This window comes from Schistocerca serialis, chromosome 3 (assembly GCF_023864345.2).
Source record: "Schistocerca serialis cubense isolate TAMUIC-IGC-003099 chromosome 3, iqSchSeri2.2, whole genome shotgun sequence".
NCBI classification, from domain to species: Eukaryota; Metazoa; Arthropoda; class Insecta; order Orthoptera; family Acrididae; genus Schistocerca; species Schistocerca serialis.
Window position 1 is genome coordinate 906971679 of NC_064640.1, and position 13981 is coordinate 906985659.

Here is a 13981-nt window from a genome sequence, read left to right on the forward strand (position 1 = left end):
TTGTATTATCCGAATTGTGCTTCATATTTAATGGCATTGTCGTATACAGGACGTTGGCAGAGCTCATAAAGTTGCATCAGAACCAGGAGAGAGAAGGTTTCATGGTTAAACTTTAACGTCCAACACTTTACACTTGGTGAGGGTATTGTATCGAGTACATGTAGGAGAGTGCTTCTTATTTATAAAGCATTTGTTTAATGCAAGATATCGACATATTTTTAATAAGATTGTGTGGGCAAATCCAGCAGCTCACAGGCGGGATCAGCGACGTAGATGAGCAGTGCAATAAAAATAATTTCTGAACCTTTTTCAGATCGCCTCCACTTTGTGGCTGTTTCGGAGAGCACACAGGCCTTCCTAATTCCATTCGTAGGTACTGCTATAGCTCGGTCGTCTTTGTACACTATGTGATAAAAAGTATCAGGCCAAGTGGCTGAAAATGACTTACAAGTTCGTGGCGACGTCCATCAGTAATGATGGAATTAAGAATGGTGTTGGCACACCCTTAGTCTTGATGACAGCTTCCACTCTCGCAGGCATACGTTCAATCAGGTGCTGGAAGGTTTCTTGGGGAGTGGCAGCCCATTCTTCACGGAGTGCTGCACCCAGGAGAGGTATTGATGTCGGTCGGTGAGGCCTGGCACGAAGTCGGCGCTCCAAAACATCCCAAATATATTTTATGGGCCAGTCTATTACCAGGATGCTACTGTCGCGTAACCATTCCGCCACAGGCCGTGCATTATGGGCAGGTGCTCGATCGTGTTGAAAGATGCAATCGCCATTCCCGAATTGCTCGTCAACAGTGGGAAGCAAGAAGGTGCTAAAAACATCATTGTAGGCCTGTGCTGTGGTAGTGCCACGTAAAACAACAAGGGGTGCAAGCCCCCTCCATGAAAAACACGACCACACCATAACACCACCGCCTCGGAATTTTACTGTTGGCACTACACACGATGGCTGGTGACGTTCATTGGGCGTTCACCATTCCCACGTCCTGCCACCGGATTGCCACATTGTGTACCGTGATTCGTCACTCGACGCAACGTTCTTCCATTGTTCAATCGTCCAACGTTTACGCTCCTTACCCCAAGCGAGGGGTCGTTTGGCTTTTTCCGGAGTGATGTGTGGCTTCTGAGCAGCCGCTCGTCCACGAAATCCAAGTTATCTTACCTCCCGCCTACCTTTCATAGTACTTGCAGTGGATTCTGATGCAGTTTGGATTTCCTGTGTGATGGTCTGGATAGATGTCCGCCTATTACACATTATGACCGTCTTCAACAGTCGGCGGTCTCTGTCAGTCATCAGACGAGGTCGACCTGTACGTTTTTGTGTTGTACGTATCCCTTCACGTTTCCACTTCACTATCACATCGGAAACAGTGGACCTAGGGATCTTTAGGAGTGTCTGAATCTCGCGTGCAGACGTATGACACAATTGGCACCCAATCACCTGACCACGTTCGAAGTCCGTGAGTTCCGCGGTGCGCCCCAGTCTGCTCTCGCACCATGTCTAATGACTACTAAGGTCGCTGATATGGAGTGCCTGGCAGTAGGTGGCAGCACAATGCACCTAATATGAAAAACGTATGTTTCTGGGGGTGTCCGGATACTTTTGATCACATAGTGTAGGAGCAGTGTGCGTTACCTGTCGAAGGTAGGTGTGTTTTCGTGTCGGTGAAAGGGATTCTACAGTGTTAACTAGAGTGACACACAACTCGGTGATTCCCCATTTATGAGTTTTGCATGGAACGTTTTCCCGGTAGTTACTGACAACCAATGCCTCTGTGTGTTAAGGTCGTAGCGTTTCTTCCCTCGTATCTACACGGCTAACATAGACGTGAGTTGGGCTTCTGTCTCAGAAAAGAGTAACTGGCACTGTGGGCATGATGGGGTGCAGCAGCATCACATGCCTGCTCTCGAACTTGATAAGTAGCTTAGCTGAACAAGTCCCAAACATGGCAATGAATAAAACTAAGTATATCCACGTGTTTTCTTGACAAAGTGAGACAGAGTCACTGAAAATGAAAATGATGTAAGTAGCGATAGGTGTTTCCTGCGTTGGTTTGTGTATGCCAATGTTTTTATAACACTGTGACCTTGCGTATGAACAGTGTAGGGATATTGCAGGTGTGGTACTTTGCAAATCGGCATTTGCTGTTAAATAATGCATTACGTACTTTATTAAATACTGAAGCATCTCATATGTGCTTCGAAATGATGATTGGGGTCATGCTTTGTAGTGCACAAAGAAAACGTTGTGACCCCCCTTATATTACAGCAGTTCTCTTTTTTGAGACACAGTACGATGTCACACATTAAGAACGACACAAGAGTGATGTAGCCAGACTTTCTTTGTTTCAATATCATATTGTCTCAGGTTAGATACAGTTACGTCCCTTTTTATTCTCCGCAGTCATTGTTGTGGTTCATGGTAATCCAGTCCCTGTGGTGATCAGAACAAGAAAGGTGCCACCCACGCAAGAGACCTAGTACTGAAAGCAGGGTAGTTCGTGGAGGAGTTGGAACTTGTTTCTTATTAGTCCAAACAAAATGGGCGAGGGAATGGTGAAGTGGGAAGTGGTAGCAACGTATATCTGAAAAGCCACACACTTATTTGAGGTGGTAAACGCGTTGACATCGGAGGATTACGACAGGTTTGCTGTGGCTGGATGTTACTCCTTGAATGCTAGATTCCAGAGTAGCGCCTTTTCTGCCGGCAACTAGGTGGGTGGCACCTGGCCCGAAGACGATTACATATACACATTGTTTAAATACCGTAATGCAAATATCCGAACCACTGTTGGCGATATTGCCTAGCTTAGTGCCACCTGCTCAATCCGCTTCGGTTGCGGCCAGAATCCCTACACTCCAGGCGGCATTGGTCATCTGTGTGGGTGCGTATTTAGCTGCACTGTGATAATTCTTATACATGCCATATTTACGCGATTCTTCGGTTGACTGTCCAGGAAATCTTTAAAACCGAGATGCATACAAAATTTTGCTGTGACGCCGCACCCTAGTATGTTACCTGATACATTTTGTTAATATTTTCCGAGATTTTTCGGAATACGTCATGACATTATTTCTACCAATAGGAGAACAAGCTCGTTTTGCCACACGTATACTATGACGTCACACACATTAGTAACGTAGGGCTGAATTAACAAGAATTTATATATCGCACTGTAGTTCTTTGCTAGATGTTCCCTCCAGGCTAACTTTACCGAGATGATGGACGCAGAGATGTGGATGGACTAAAATTTTCCGCCATTTCTGCAAAAAGATCTAATAATTCGCGAGAATCAAATTTGGAAACAATCTCGTGCCTTCTAAAGATCCTTTCAGGACAGAGCATATACTTCGAATGGCAGCCAACAACGCTTGACTGACAAAAAATGCTAATACTTTTGAATAAACGCTGCACTGTGACTGGCTGACAGCTCCGTGACACGACGTTGACAAGAAGCGACATGACACGATGTTGACGTGACGTCAGAGAGTAGTGGAAACACTCGTGATAGGAATAACAGTGTAACAAATACCAACATCCTAACCCACCAACTGAACCATTCGTATATCCGTAATTCGAATAGTAATGTAAATAATTTACTATTTGTAAGAAATACCTACACTCTGGTCCTCTCCCTAAGGCTCACAGAACGAATCTGACGAAACTCGTATAACTGGAATAACAATAAAAATAATTTTTTACTAATATTTGTAAGAAATACTTACACTGTGACACCAAACAAGGCTGGTTATCTCCCTGTAGTGTAGAAACCTGGAATAAAGAGGCCTACGAAAATTCGCTAGTTATAAAGGATGAGGAGGGAGATGAGGTTCTTAACTCTTGCTGCTCCATGGGGAAGAGGTACCTTAAATCATCTTTGTCAAAGGATGTAGGGTGGGAGGGACTGTAGGAGGGGTGGGTTCACCGGTACGGCGGATTCCCCTGCATGTACCATATGCAATTGCCTGCGATTTCCCTGGACAGGGGAATGGGGAGTGACGTTGAATATAACTAGCCAAGTGTGTAACCTGACAACAGAAGTCCTTATCAGTTCATTATCTTATCACTGACCTCGAGATAAGTTAGTTATCTGGTCTCGGAGATACATTGTAAACTACTGTCCAAAGGGTTTTTTTGTCTCACGACAACTCTCCAACTCATTCTTCACAGGACGAAGTCGCACTTGCTACTTCTTTCGGCTACCACGTTTTGTCTCTACTCCTCGTATTTGCCTGATGTGGCATCCAGTAAGCTCTTCCTCTTATCGTGTATCGAGAAACCATTGCGGGGCAGGCATTTCGAGAATGACGATAATGTGATTTTTGAACTAGAATGTTTCTCGAATAGCCAAAAATTCAGAACTGTGCAGTCAAGGTCATTAAAAAAATGCCTCTGAGCATTATGGGACTTAACTTCTGAGGTCATCAGTCCCCTAGAACTTAGAACTACTTAAACCTATCTAACCTAGGGACATCACACTCATCCATGCCCGCGGCAGGATTCGAACCTGCGACCGTAGCGGTGTTATGGTATCACACGAATATAACGCACACAGCGACTCGATCTACAGTGGATGCTGTGGCGGTCGATAATATTTTGAGCCAGAGCAACAAGAGTGAGTGGTATACTTTCATCAATAATGTCCGCATTCATCCTCAGTGGATCAGTTGTGGTTCACAAACTGCACGATCAGTTGGATGACTAAACACTTGTGAATAGGCTCATGATGCCACTCTCTCCACTCAGTTTTACTGCAGAAACTGAGTTTGCTCTGGTATTACCCAAATCCAGAAATCCTATGTAATTGAGGGTACGTTGTTCATTGCTGTCGATCAGTCTCACGTTAAATTATAGCTTTTCGTCTAGCTTTCGTAGTTTACATTTGTTTTTATAGCTACATACTCAGCTAGAACATCAGCAGGCACAGTAAAAACTGTAGTTTATCACACAGTTTTAATGGGACAAAAAAGAGTTTATACTTCATTTTATTTCGTGTACTCACAGTTTCCATATCTTTACGTCTTCTTTCATCGTTTTCTTTTTGTGTCTTATGCCTTTCTTCCTTTAACTTCAGTTCTCGTTATTTGAGGTAGCATTATGTATTAAAACTATCACTATTTCACTGCTACTCAGCTATTCAGCTGTTGTTGTTTTGAACCGCCTCCGTGTTTATCTCCCTACTTCAGATACGTTTTTGTAGTAATCGTATTTGTTCAAATGGTTCAAATGGCTCTGAGCACTATGGGACTCAATATCTTAGGTCATAAGTCCCCTAGAACTCAGAACTACTTAAACCTAACGAACCTAAGGACATCACACACACCCATGCCCGAGGCAGGATTCGAACCTGCGACCGTAGCAGTCCCGCGGTTCCTGACTGCAGCGCCAGAACCGCACGGCCACCGCGGCCGGCAATCGTATTTGTAGAATGGGGGTTACATAGCTGGTATTTGCGTCCATCGTGATAATTCTTTTATGGGCATTAAACCACGGTCCAAAACGTATTCCTCTGCCTAGCGTTTCGTCTTTCAATGATGGAGACATCATCTGAGTCGATAAACATTCACATAGCAGTAGTACATTTAAACAAACTCATCAAGCCGAACTGTACAAACACTTCGGCTTACTGGGCTTTCTTAAATATTCTACTGCGGTCTGAATCTTTATAGCCTCTGATGTCCCCAGCATTGGAAGAAGAAACGATAGGATGATAAATATGTCTTGGACCATGCTCAAATGCATATGAAACAAAAATCACTAATCTTTTTATACTTGTCCATCACTTAATCACAATTATGTTCAACGTTTGGATAACATAAGAAACAACACACAACGGTTATGAGAGAGGGATGAAAATCAAGTACACATGACATTGCCCAGACTTCGTTGAAAAACCTCTTAGGATTGGAAAATTGTTTACGGTACATTTTAATTATGACTCACTGGAAGTGAGAAGACGGGAGGGTAGTAGGATTACTACTTTACGGTATAACCCACTGAATGGAGAGGGCAATATTAATAATAATAATCTCTAACCGTTTGTAGATACCACATACGGGTAAAAGTGTATGATTTTGGTAAACATTTTTGGAATACAGTGATCAATTAATTGTTATATTTAGATTAAAGTTCAGTCTTGATCACGTTATGTCCGTTTTAATGAGTAACCGGTTTCGTTTTTTTTTTTTTTTTTTTTATAAAACCATCATCAGACCCATTGGCTCCCTTGGGTTGGTAGGTGGAGCTCTCCTTGCTGCTGTGCAGTCAACTTGCACAGCAGCAAGGAGAGCTCCACCTACCAACCCAAGGGAGCCAATGGGTCTGATGATGGTTTTATAAAAAGAACCGAAACCGGTTACTCATTAAAACAGACATAACGTGATCAAGACTGAACTTTAATCTAAATATAAAAGTGTATGGTTCAAATGGCTCTGAGCACTATGGGACTTAACATCTGAGGTCATCAGTCCCCTAGAACATAGAACTACTTAAACCTAACTAACCTTAGGACACCACACACATCCATGCCCGAGGCAGGATTCGAACCTGCGACCGTAGCGGTCGCGCGGTTCCAGACTGTAGCGCCTAGAACCGCTCGGCCACTCCGGGTGTCCCTAGTAGTACATCTTTGGGCAAAATGTATCACAGTGAAGGTGAGGATACTTGACAACGACTATCATTATTACCATGTTTCACTGGACGACCATTATTATTACCATATTTCACGATCAGTGTTCGATTTTTTTCTAGGTGATAATTAAAACTCTTTTCGTTGAAATGATGTACTTTTCTTCCTGTGGAAAACCCGTCTAGAATTGAAGACTAGCGCAACGGGAGCCCGTGGCTCGGCGTTAAGAGGACATGCAGGCTCACCCGTGCGGGAAGGAGAGTGGTACTGAGTGGACGACCCGCAGCGGTTCCTTCATCATGCGGCTCAGGTTGAAACCAGGAATCAGCTCCTTCTTGCGTGCCGAACGGCGTCGTGCATGGGTGGTGAAGACGCGCCGCAGCCGACCCTCAGTGGACGTCGATCCGGAGGCCGCGGAAGAAGCTGCAGCTGCCGCGCCCCCCTCCGTGAGGTCCAGTGACGACCCCGACTTGCACAGCGGCATTGCATTCTTAAGGAACATGGCTGTACTGCACAGCGATGTTCACTGCATCCGCACTCTCTCTATTACAAGAGAGACCAACAATGAAAGGTGCGTTAGGCAGGCGCCACACAATAGCAACGGCAGCCGCTTCCAGACGGTCATAACAGTAACTATTCACAGTAGATGATATTTAATTTTGGACGTCAGCACAGTACTTCACTTGGCTTTAGCTTATTCTAGGTACAATTAAGTTTCAGAAATTGGTGTCATCATAATTGCAGTTCCATTTATCGCTACATCACGAACTACTCTGAAAAATTATTGAATCAAGGTCCTCAGCAAAATATAGGGCCAAGCGGCGCAGTGGTAAAACACTGGACTTGTATTTGGTAGGACAGAAGTTCAAATCTCCTACCTGCCACACAAATGGTTTAAATGGCCCTGAGCACTATGGGACTTAACTGCTGAGGTCATCAGTCCCCTAGAACTTAGAACTACTTAAACCTAACTAACCTAAGGACATCACAACCACAGGTGGAAACACAAGCGGCCAAAGACACTGCTAGCTAGGGCATAATCACCTATGGTAAACTAACATACGTAAACAGCGACAAACACCGGTAAGCCCCTGCATATCAGCAATACTGACTGGCAACTACCAGCTGCTATTAGAGCCAACCAACAGGCTACAGCAGGGACACCGACGAGCTCGCCCACAGACGCACGAACAATCTGCCAACACTCCCTCACACTGTGCCTCCGGTATATGACCTATCGGACACAAGACCGATAACAAACCTAACTGTTGCAGGTTGCAGGACGCTGAACGAGGACTCTGTACCAGCACCCAGCGCCAGCCGCCGAGCAGCTCAAACGCACAACGTCAAGGTATCGAGATGCATGATACCCACTACTAACAAAGCCTATCCTTACACAACATATCGCAGGCAGCAAGACAACCGCTACTGCTCTTGCCGCCCGACCTAACTTTCGCAGAGGTTTTTTTCCCTTGGCTCTTGCTTTGGCACTTTTTTTCCTCTGCCCTTCAAACCGCTACCCTTCGTCAGATTTCGACCAATCTATCTCCAGATGAGCGCGTATTAATGGTTAATCCTAACCAGACGTACGCAGACATCGCAGTACCCACATCCTGCGACACCTCACTTTAGTGAATACTAACCCTTATGCAGAGATGGCAGTAGACCTTTTGTGTTGGCCATCATGCCGGTGTGGGCGTGGAGGGGCTCCACCTCTTTTTAAAAAAAGGACATCACACACATCCATGCCCGAGGCAGGATTCGAACCTGCGACCGTAGCAGTCGCGCGGCTCCGGACTGAGCGCCTAGAACCGCGAACCTGCCACACAGATTAAACTGTTCCTAAGTTGCTAGTGCCTCTAAGCAGGGACGGCCAATTTATTACCTAGTACTTTTACATCTAAGAGCATCAGCCTCGAAACCAGGAAAAGATTTTTGAAATCATATGTGTGGAGTGTGGCATGCTATGGGTGTGAAACATGAACTCTCGGGACAGAGGGAGAACAGAAACTAAATTATTTTGAAATGTCGTGCTATAGACGCATGCTCAAAATAAAATGTATCGACAAGGTCACAAACGAAGTGGTTCTGGAAAGAGCAGGTGAGAAGAGAAGCTTCTGCAGTTTCATTGTTAAAACAAGAGTGCAATTTACAGGCCATCTATTAAGACATAAAGGACTCCTGAACACAATCATAGAGAGATATGTCGAGGGGAAAAAGACCAAGAGGAAGACCACGACTGAGGTACATGGATCAAATCGTGAAAGATGTGGGATGTAGCAACTATAGAGAAATGAAGAGAAAAGCTGAAAGACGCACAGAATGGAGACAATCTGCCATTGTAGCTGTTGCAAACCAATCCTTGGATTGACCACTACAGAAGGGAAGACTTTTCTAATACCAGCTATACGGGATGCAAAAGGTGTCAGTGCAGGTATTTTTATATGTGGTACCTTAGTGTGTAAACACACTAGTGTGCTGGTTGTTTTCCTCTCTATACCAGTCTTCCCACAAACATGTTGCAAACTTTACGACCTTGTGTTTTCTGCACGGTCGTATCCTCACTACACCAGTCGGTATAGACTAACCATTCTGCGTCCACACGTCGGCATTTAAACCACCTGACCTGCTGCCTAGGGGAAAACAAGCTCCTGACATACATACTTGGGGATACTAACCAACCTAAAAACATACGACCTGTAATACCTGTAGTTATTAGTCTGTAAATGACTTAAATACTGACGTAATGTTGTTTAGTACACCGTTCTCAGTCCTCAACATAAATATCTGTACTTACACTCTTTAGACCGAGTATGTGAGAGGCAGCCAAATGAAAATGAGACAGATTGAAAAGAGTACTGAACTGCTTATTACTTCATAAGTAATGGCCATAATTATTAATAAATATAGCAGACTGTTAGTCAAGACAATCAATGCGTTCTTGAAAAAATGTTTGCGACTGCCTAAGGGACCATGATTGTACCTAGATGAGTACCTTATTATTCGAAACAAATCGACGGCCCCGAATATCTCTCTTCAGGCGCGCCCACGTGTTGTCAGGGTTGTTTCACTGGGAAGCACTTACACATCCTCCATACAGTCCTGATCTTTTCCCATGAAATTTTCACATTTTTGGAGTCCTGAAGAGAACCTTCGTGGCGGTCGATTTGCTTTGGATGAAGAGGTGCAAGCCTGGATACAATCATTGTTCCGTAGCTATCTGCAAACATTTCTCCATGAAATTACTGACCGTTTTATGTCACAGTAGGACAAATGTATAAATAGTTAAGACGATTACTTTTGAAATAATGAACAGTTTAGTGACTTTTTTCCATCTATCTCGTTTTCATTTGGTTACCACATACAGCAAATCTCGGCAGTACGGCAACAGCAGCAACAATTCAGAAATTATCGTGCTTTTTGTTCTGGTGAGAACAACGTGTGTTAGCATCATTTTATATGCAGTTTTAGTACTACTCCATAATGATTGCATATTTTCATTACACATCATGGTTTAGGATAAGAGGGACCAGCTCAAGAAGACGATGTCACAGTGGCTATGGAATAAATAGTGTCTAATGTACATCGTCTCCGTAGTACAGCGTCTTTTGAGGAGAACAAAGCTAAAACATGCAATTATGAAGTTTCTCTTCAAGTTAGTTTCTGTTTAAATAGGTTTCTTATATCGCCCATTGTTTACAACAGCAAATCTAATCTTGAAGTAGTAACTTCTTAAAGATACGTTATAACCGTTTCTTTGAACCCAGTTCCTCCATGCTTTCTTACGTATATCCCACTACAGTATTATTATTAGGAAAATTAAAATATGTATGATATGTTTAAATACTCTGTACGACAGTAAAAATGTAATGATGAAGTTTATACACCTACGGGACTCCATTCGAAAAGAGAGGGGTTTTAATCCCTGTTCCATGATTCAGATTTAGGTTTTCCGTATTTTCATACATCTATTAGATAAATACCAGGATGTTTCCGGTGAAGGATACATGGCCGATTTTCTATTGCAGTCTTGTTATTCCGAGCATATGCTCTGTCCCTACAGATCTTGTTGTACACGGGACATTCATGCCTAATGTGCAAATATCAAATACTAAATTTAATCTTTTCTGCAGAACATTACAAAATCAAAGCTCTAACATTAATTTAGGTCTACCACTGAACTGATGGGAAGGCAAGGCGCTCTCACTGTACACTCATAACGAAATTTTCCGGGAAGTAATGGGAATACGGTTTCTTAGACTTTAGTTTCACTTAGCATCACCGGCTTTCAGTTACTTTTTTCGTCTTTGTTTCTTCAGAAGGTGAGTACCTGCATGCTCGTCGATCTTCGTTTACGTTATCTATGAAGTTCACGGTAATGATCAGGCTAGAGTGTCAAGCTACGACACAAATATGTAGTTACTTTTACAGACATAAAAAAAAGTTTTTCATAACCCCGGTTCTACAGATCGCCGCCTATCCTGCTTCATAGACCGGGCAGTCTTTCGTCATTCAAGTTCTATGATGCGGCGCTCAGTTGAAACTCATCATTCGGAACTTGGTTGGGGTTTTCAGCTAAATGCTTATTTACCTGAAGAGGTAAGTATTCTCCCTTTGTCGTCTATATGTAGAACTTCTGTGTTAACTTGTATTTATGACCTACCTTGACCACATTTTCAGCAAAAGTCGAGTCCGACTTACGTAGCGTCCAGCTACATTCGTGTTCAGTCATTATAGCTGCTATAGTCCTACCTGTTCGACCAATATACAGTTTTTTACAATCAATGCCAATGATTTTGTGAAAACCAGTATAACTTAATAAATCTGTTTTATTCCTGCTGTCGGATAAGATATGAGATTGGGTGTATCTGACATAAAAGATGAGATATTTGAACGTTTTAGCTAAGTTGTTGCATAACTTTCCTAACCATGGGATAATAAATCGGTTAGATTTTGGTTATGACTGTTAATACAGAGGGGGCGTACGGTAGGCAAGTTATTTCATCTTTGTTTCTTGTTTAGAATGTTGTTAACTAAGTTACGGGTACAGCCATTGCTGGATGCAATAAATTCAGTTGTGTCTAGCTTGACATTAGTATGGATGTGAGACGATGCACCATGGAATGGAAGATAGCGTGTTTGTGAGTTATTATACGTTAACAAGAAGGTATTACAGTGTCTGTTATTATAGGTTTTCTGTAAATTTTGGAACAATATGTATTTGAGGTAATATCCATGTTATGACCCAAGAAATTAATGGATTTTCACCAAAATTATTTGTTATTGTGTTGTTAGTTTAGATATTCGTGGAATGTGCTGAGTTGTCTGGTGGTGCCCGTCCACAGAGGCCGTACACTGTCTAGAGTTTTTTGTTAAGGAACATCGTTTCGAAATGTCCGATGAAGATTTCTGCTAAAAAAGGATTGAGAGTAGACTCAACTGCCAAGGCACCTAACTGCATGTTCGTAGTTCCTCGAAAGTGAAAATAATTATGTTTCAAGCTTGTCTTGGTGGCCAGCCTTACGTTTTCTACCTGTACGGGATTGACATCAGCTCTGTATAGTTGTTCCCTCGGGTTAGTGAGCCATTCTTTAAATTGTACGTTTGAGAGAAACAAACTGCTGTAATCAAAATATACTAATTTTGCAATGCGTGGGATAGGAAGATTTTAAATTTAGTTATCAATATCCTCTGAATTTACAATTCCAAATCTGTATTTAAATTTTCTCTGATACAGAAATGCAATTCCTTGGCAATTTTAGAGTTGTACAGGTAGGCATAACTCGACGCAAAGATCGACCTCCCTTGTGTTTTTAGAAAATCCACAGTTTTGGGGCTCTTGTTGATCATATTCAGGTATTGGTCAAGTTATTAATTTCTTTGTTACAAGTTTTGGTGGGGTCTTTGATGAGAATATGGAAGAAATAGGATGCGAGTAATAGTTTCACTACTCCTACTGCTTTCGTAAGACTGGCGGTGTTTTAAGTAGTGTTTATTCTTTAAGTTCTTCAGTATGTTTTTGGTCTATACATAGTGATGCAGGAATGTTGAAATAAAAATACTCATATAACACGTGTTTGGCTGCAATGTCTTTATTTAAACTGTATTCCATATGCAGGTTTAATATATCCAAATGGAGGGTTTATGGGAGGGACATATATGACACCTTTTCCTTATGCTTCCAGTTCCTTTGTGGAAAGAACTGTTTCAGATAGATTTATTGCTCGTTCTGAAAAGCGTTGGTTGGAGGATGATGGATATGAAGTCCACACAGAAGTTCTACATAGTCAGAAAGACAAAATGCTTAGTCTATTAGAAGCACTTGAGGTAAATTAGCATTTAGCTCAAAACCGAATCGGATTCTGAATGGTTAGTTACACCTGAACACATTCCCACTCTTAAGATTCACACGATCCAGTCGACGAACCACACACTCCCTGATCTGAGTTCTAATGATTATATTCGAAGCCACAAATTTGTACCACAATAGTATTGTCATACAGACCACTGTGTTTTCCCTCAAAAACTTTAGGACAATATTTGTACAACTTGTATATTTTAATACTGTGTTTTTTAAGTATGTACTTAGATAATTAATACTGTAATTCAACATGCTTGGTGCATAACACGAGTGATCAGAGGCGACCTGACATTTCTCACCTAATGACATGATAGATTCTGTGTTTGTTGAAAGTTAGTTGTTTTTAATCTTTGGTTTTCAACACAGTAGTGTGTCTTGGGGATGATAGTCAGTTTTTTCTGACAATGAGCCAATAATTCGATAACTGTTTGCAAATAAACAAATAATAGCTTTTTTTTATTTTTCAGGGTTAAACAAGTTAACCGACTTTTACTCCCTTTTATTGATGCAACTGGTGTTAGACCATAACCATTGTAAGTGTTTTAAATCCCAAGCTGCTGCAGATCTCAAATAGACATATATCTCAATTAGACTCATTTATTCTCTGTTGTGGACATTCGTGTGAATAATTTCTTCCAGAGAACGTAGGGTACAGACCAGTAGATTTTTTGTGTATCATTCCGTATTTCGTTCACTGCAATCGAAGCTTTCGCCCCTCTTTTTTTATTTTAAGGGAAGGGAGAAGTGACGGTAGTTGGTGGAGAGATCGCAGAAAGCGATACAATTTATATCGCCGAATGTACAGATTTAGCGTCTGATGGCCAGTACTGCCACCGAGATGTTTCCAGCAACGAAAATAATGATATCTTCATCACCAAAAACATCATTACATAGAGTGGCAGTGCTCTAAGAACACCACAAGTCAAGATTGGCTAGTTTATTCTTAATTATGAGCCCGTTTCGGGATTTTAAGGTTTGAGAAG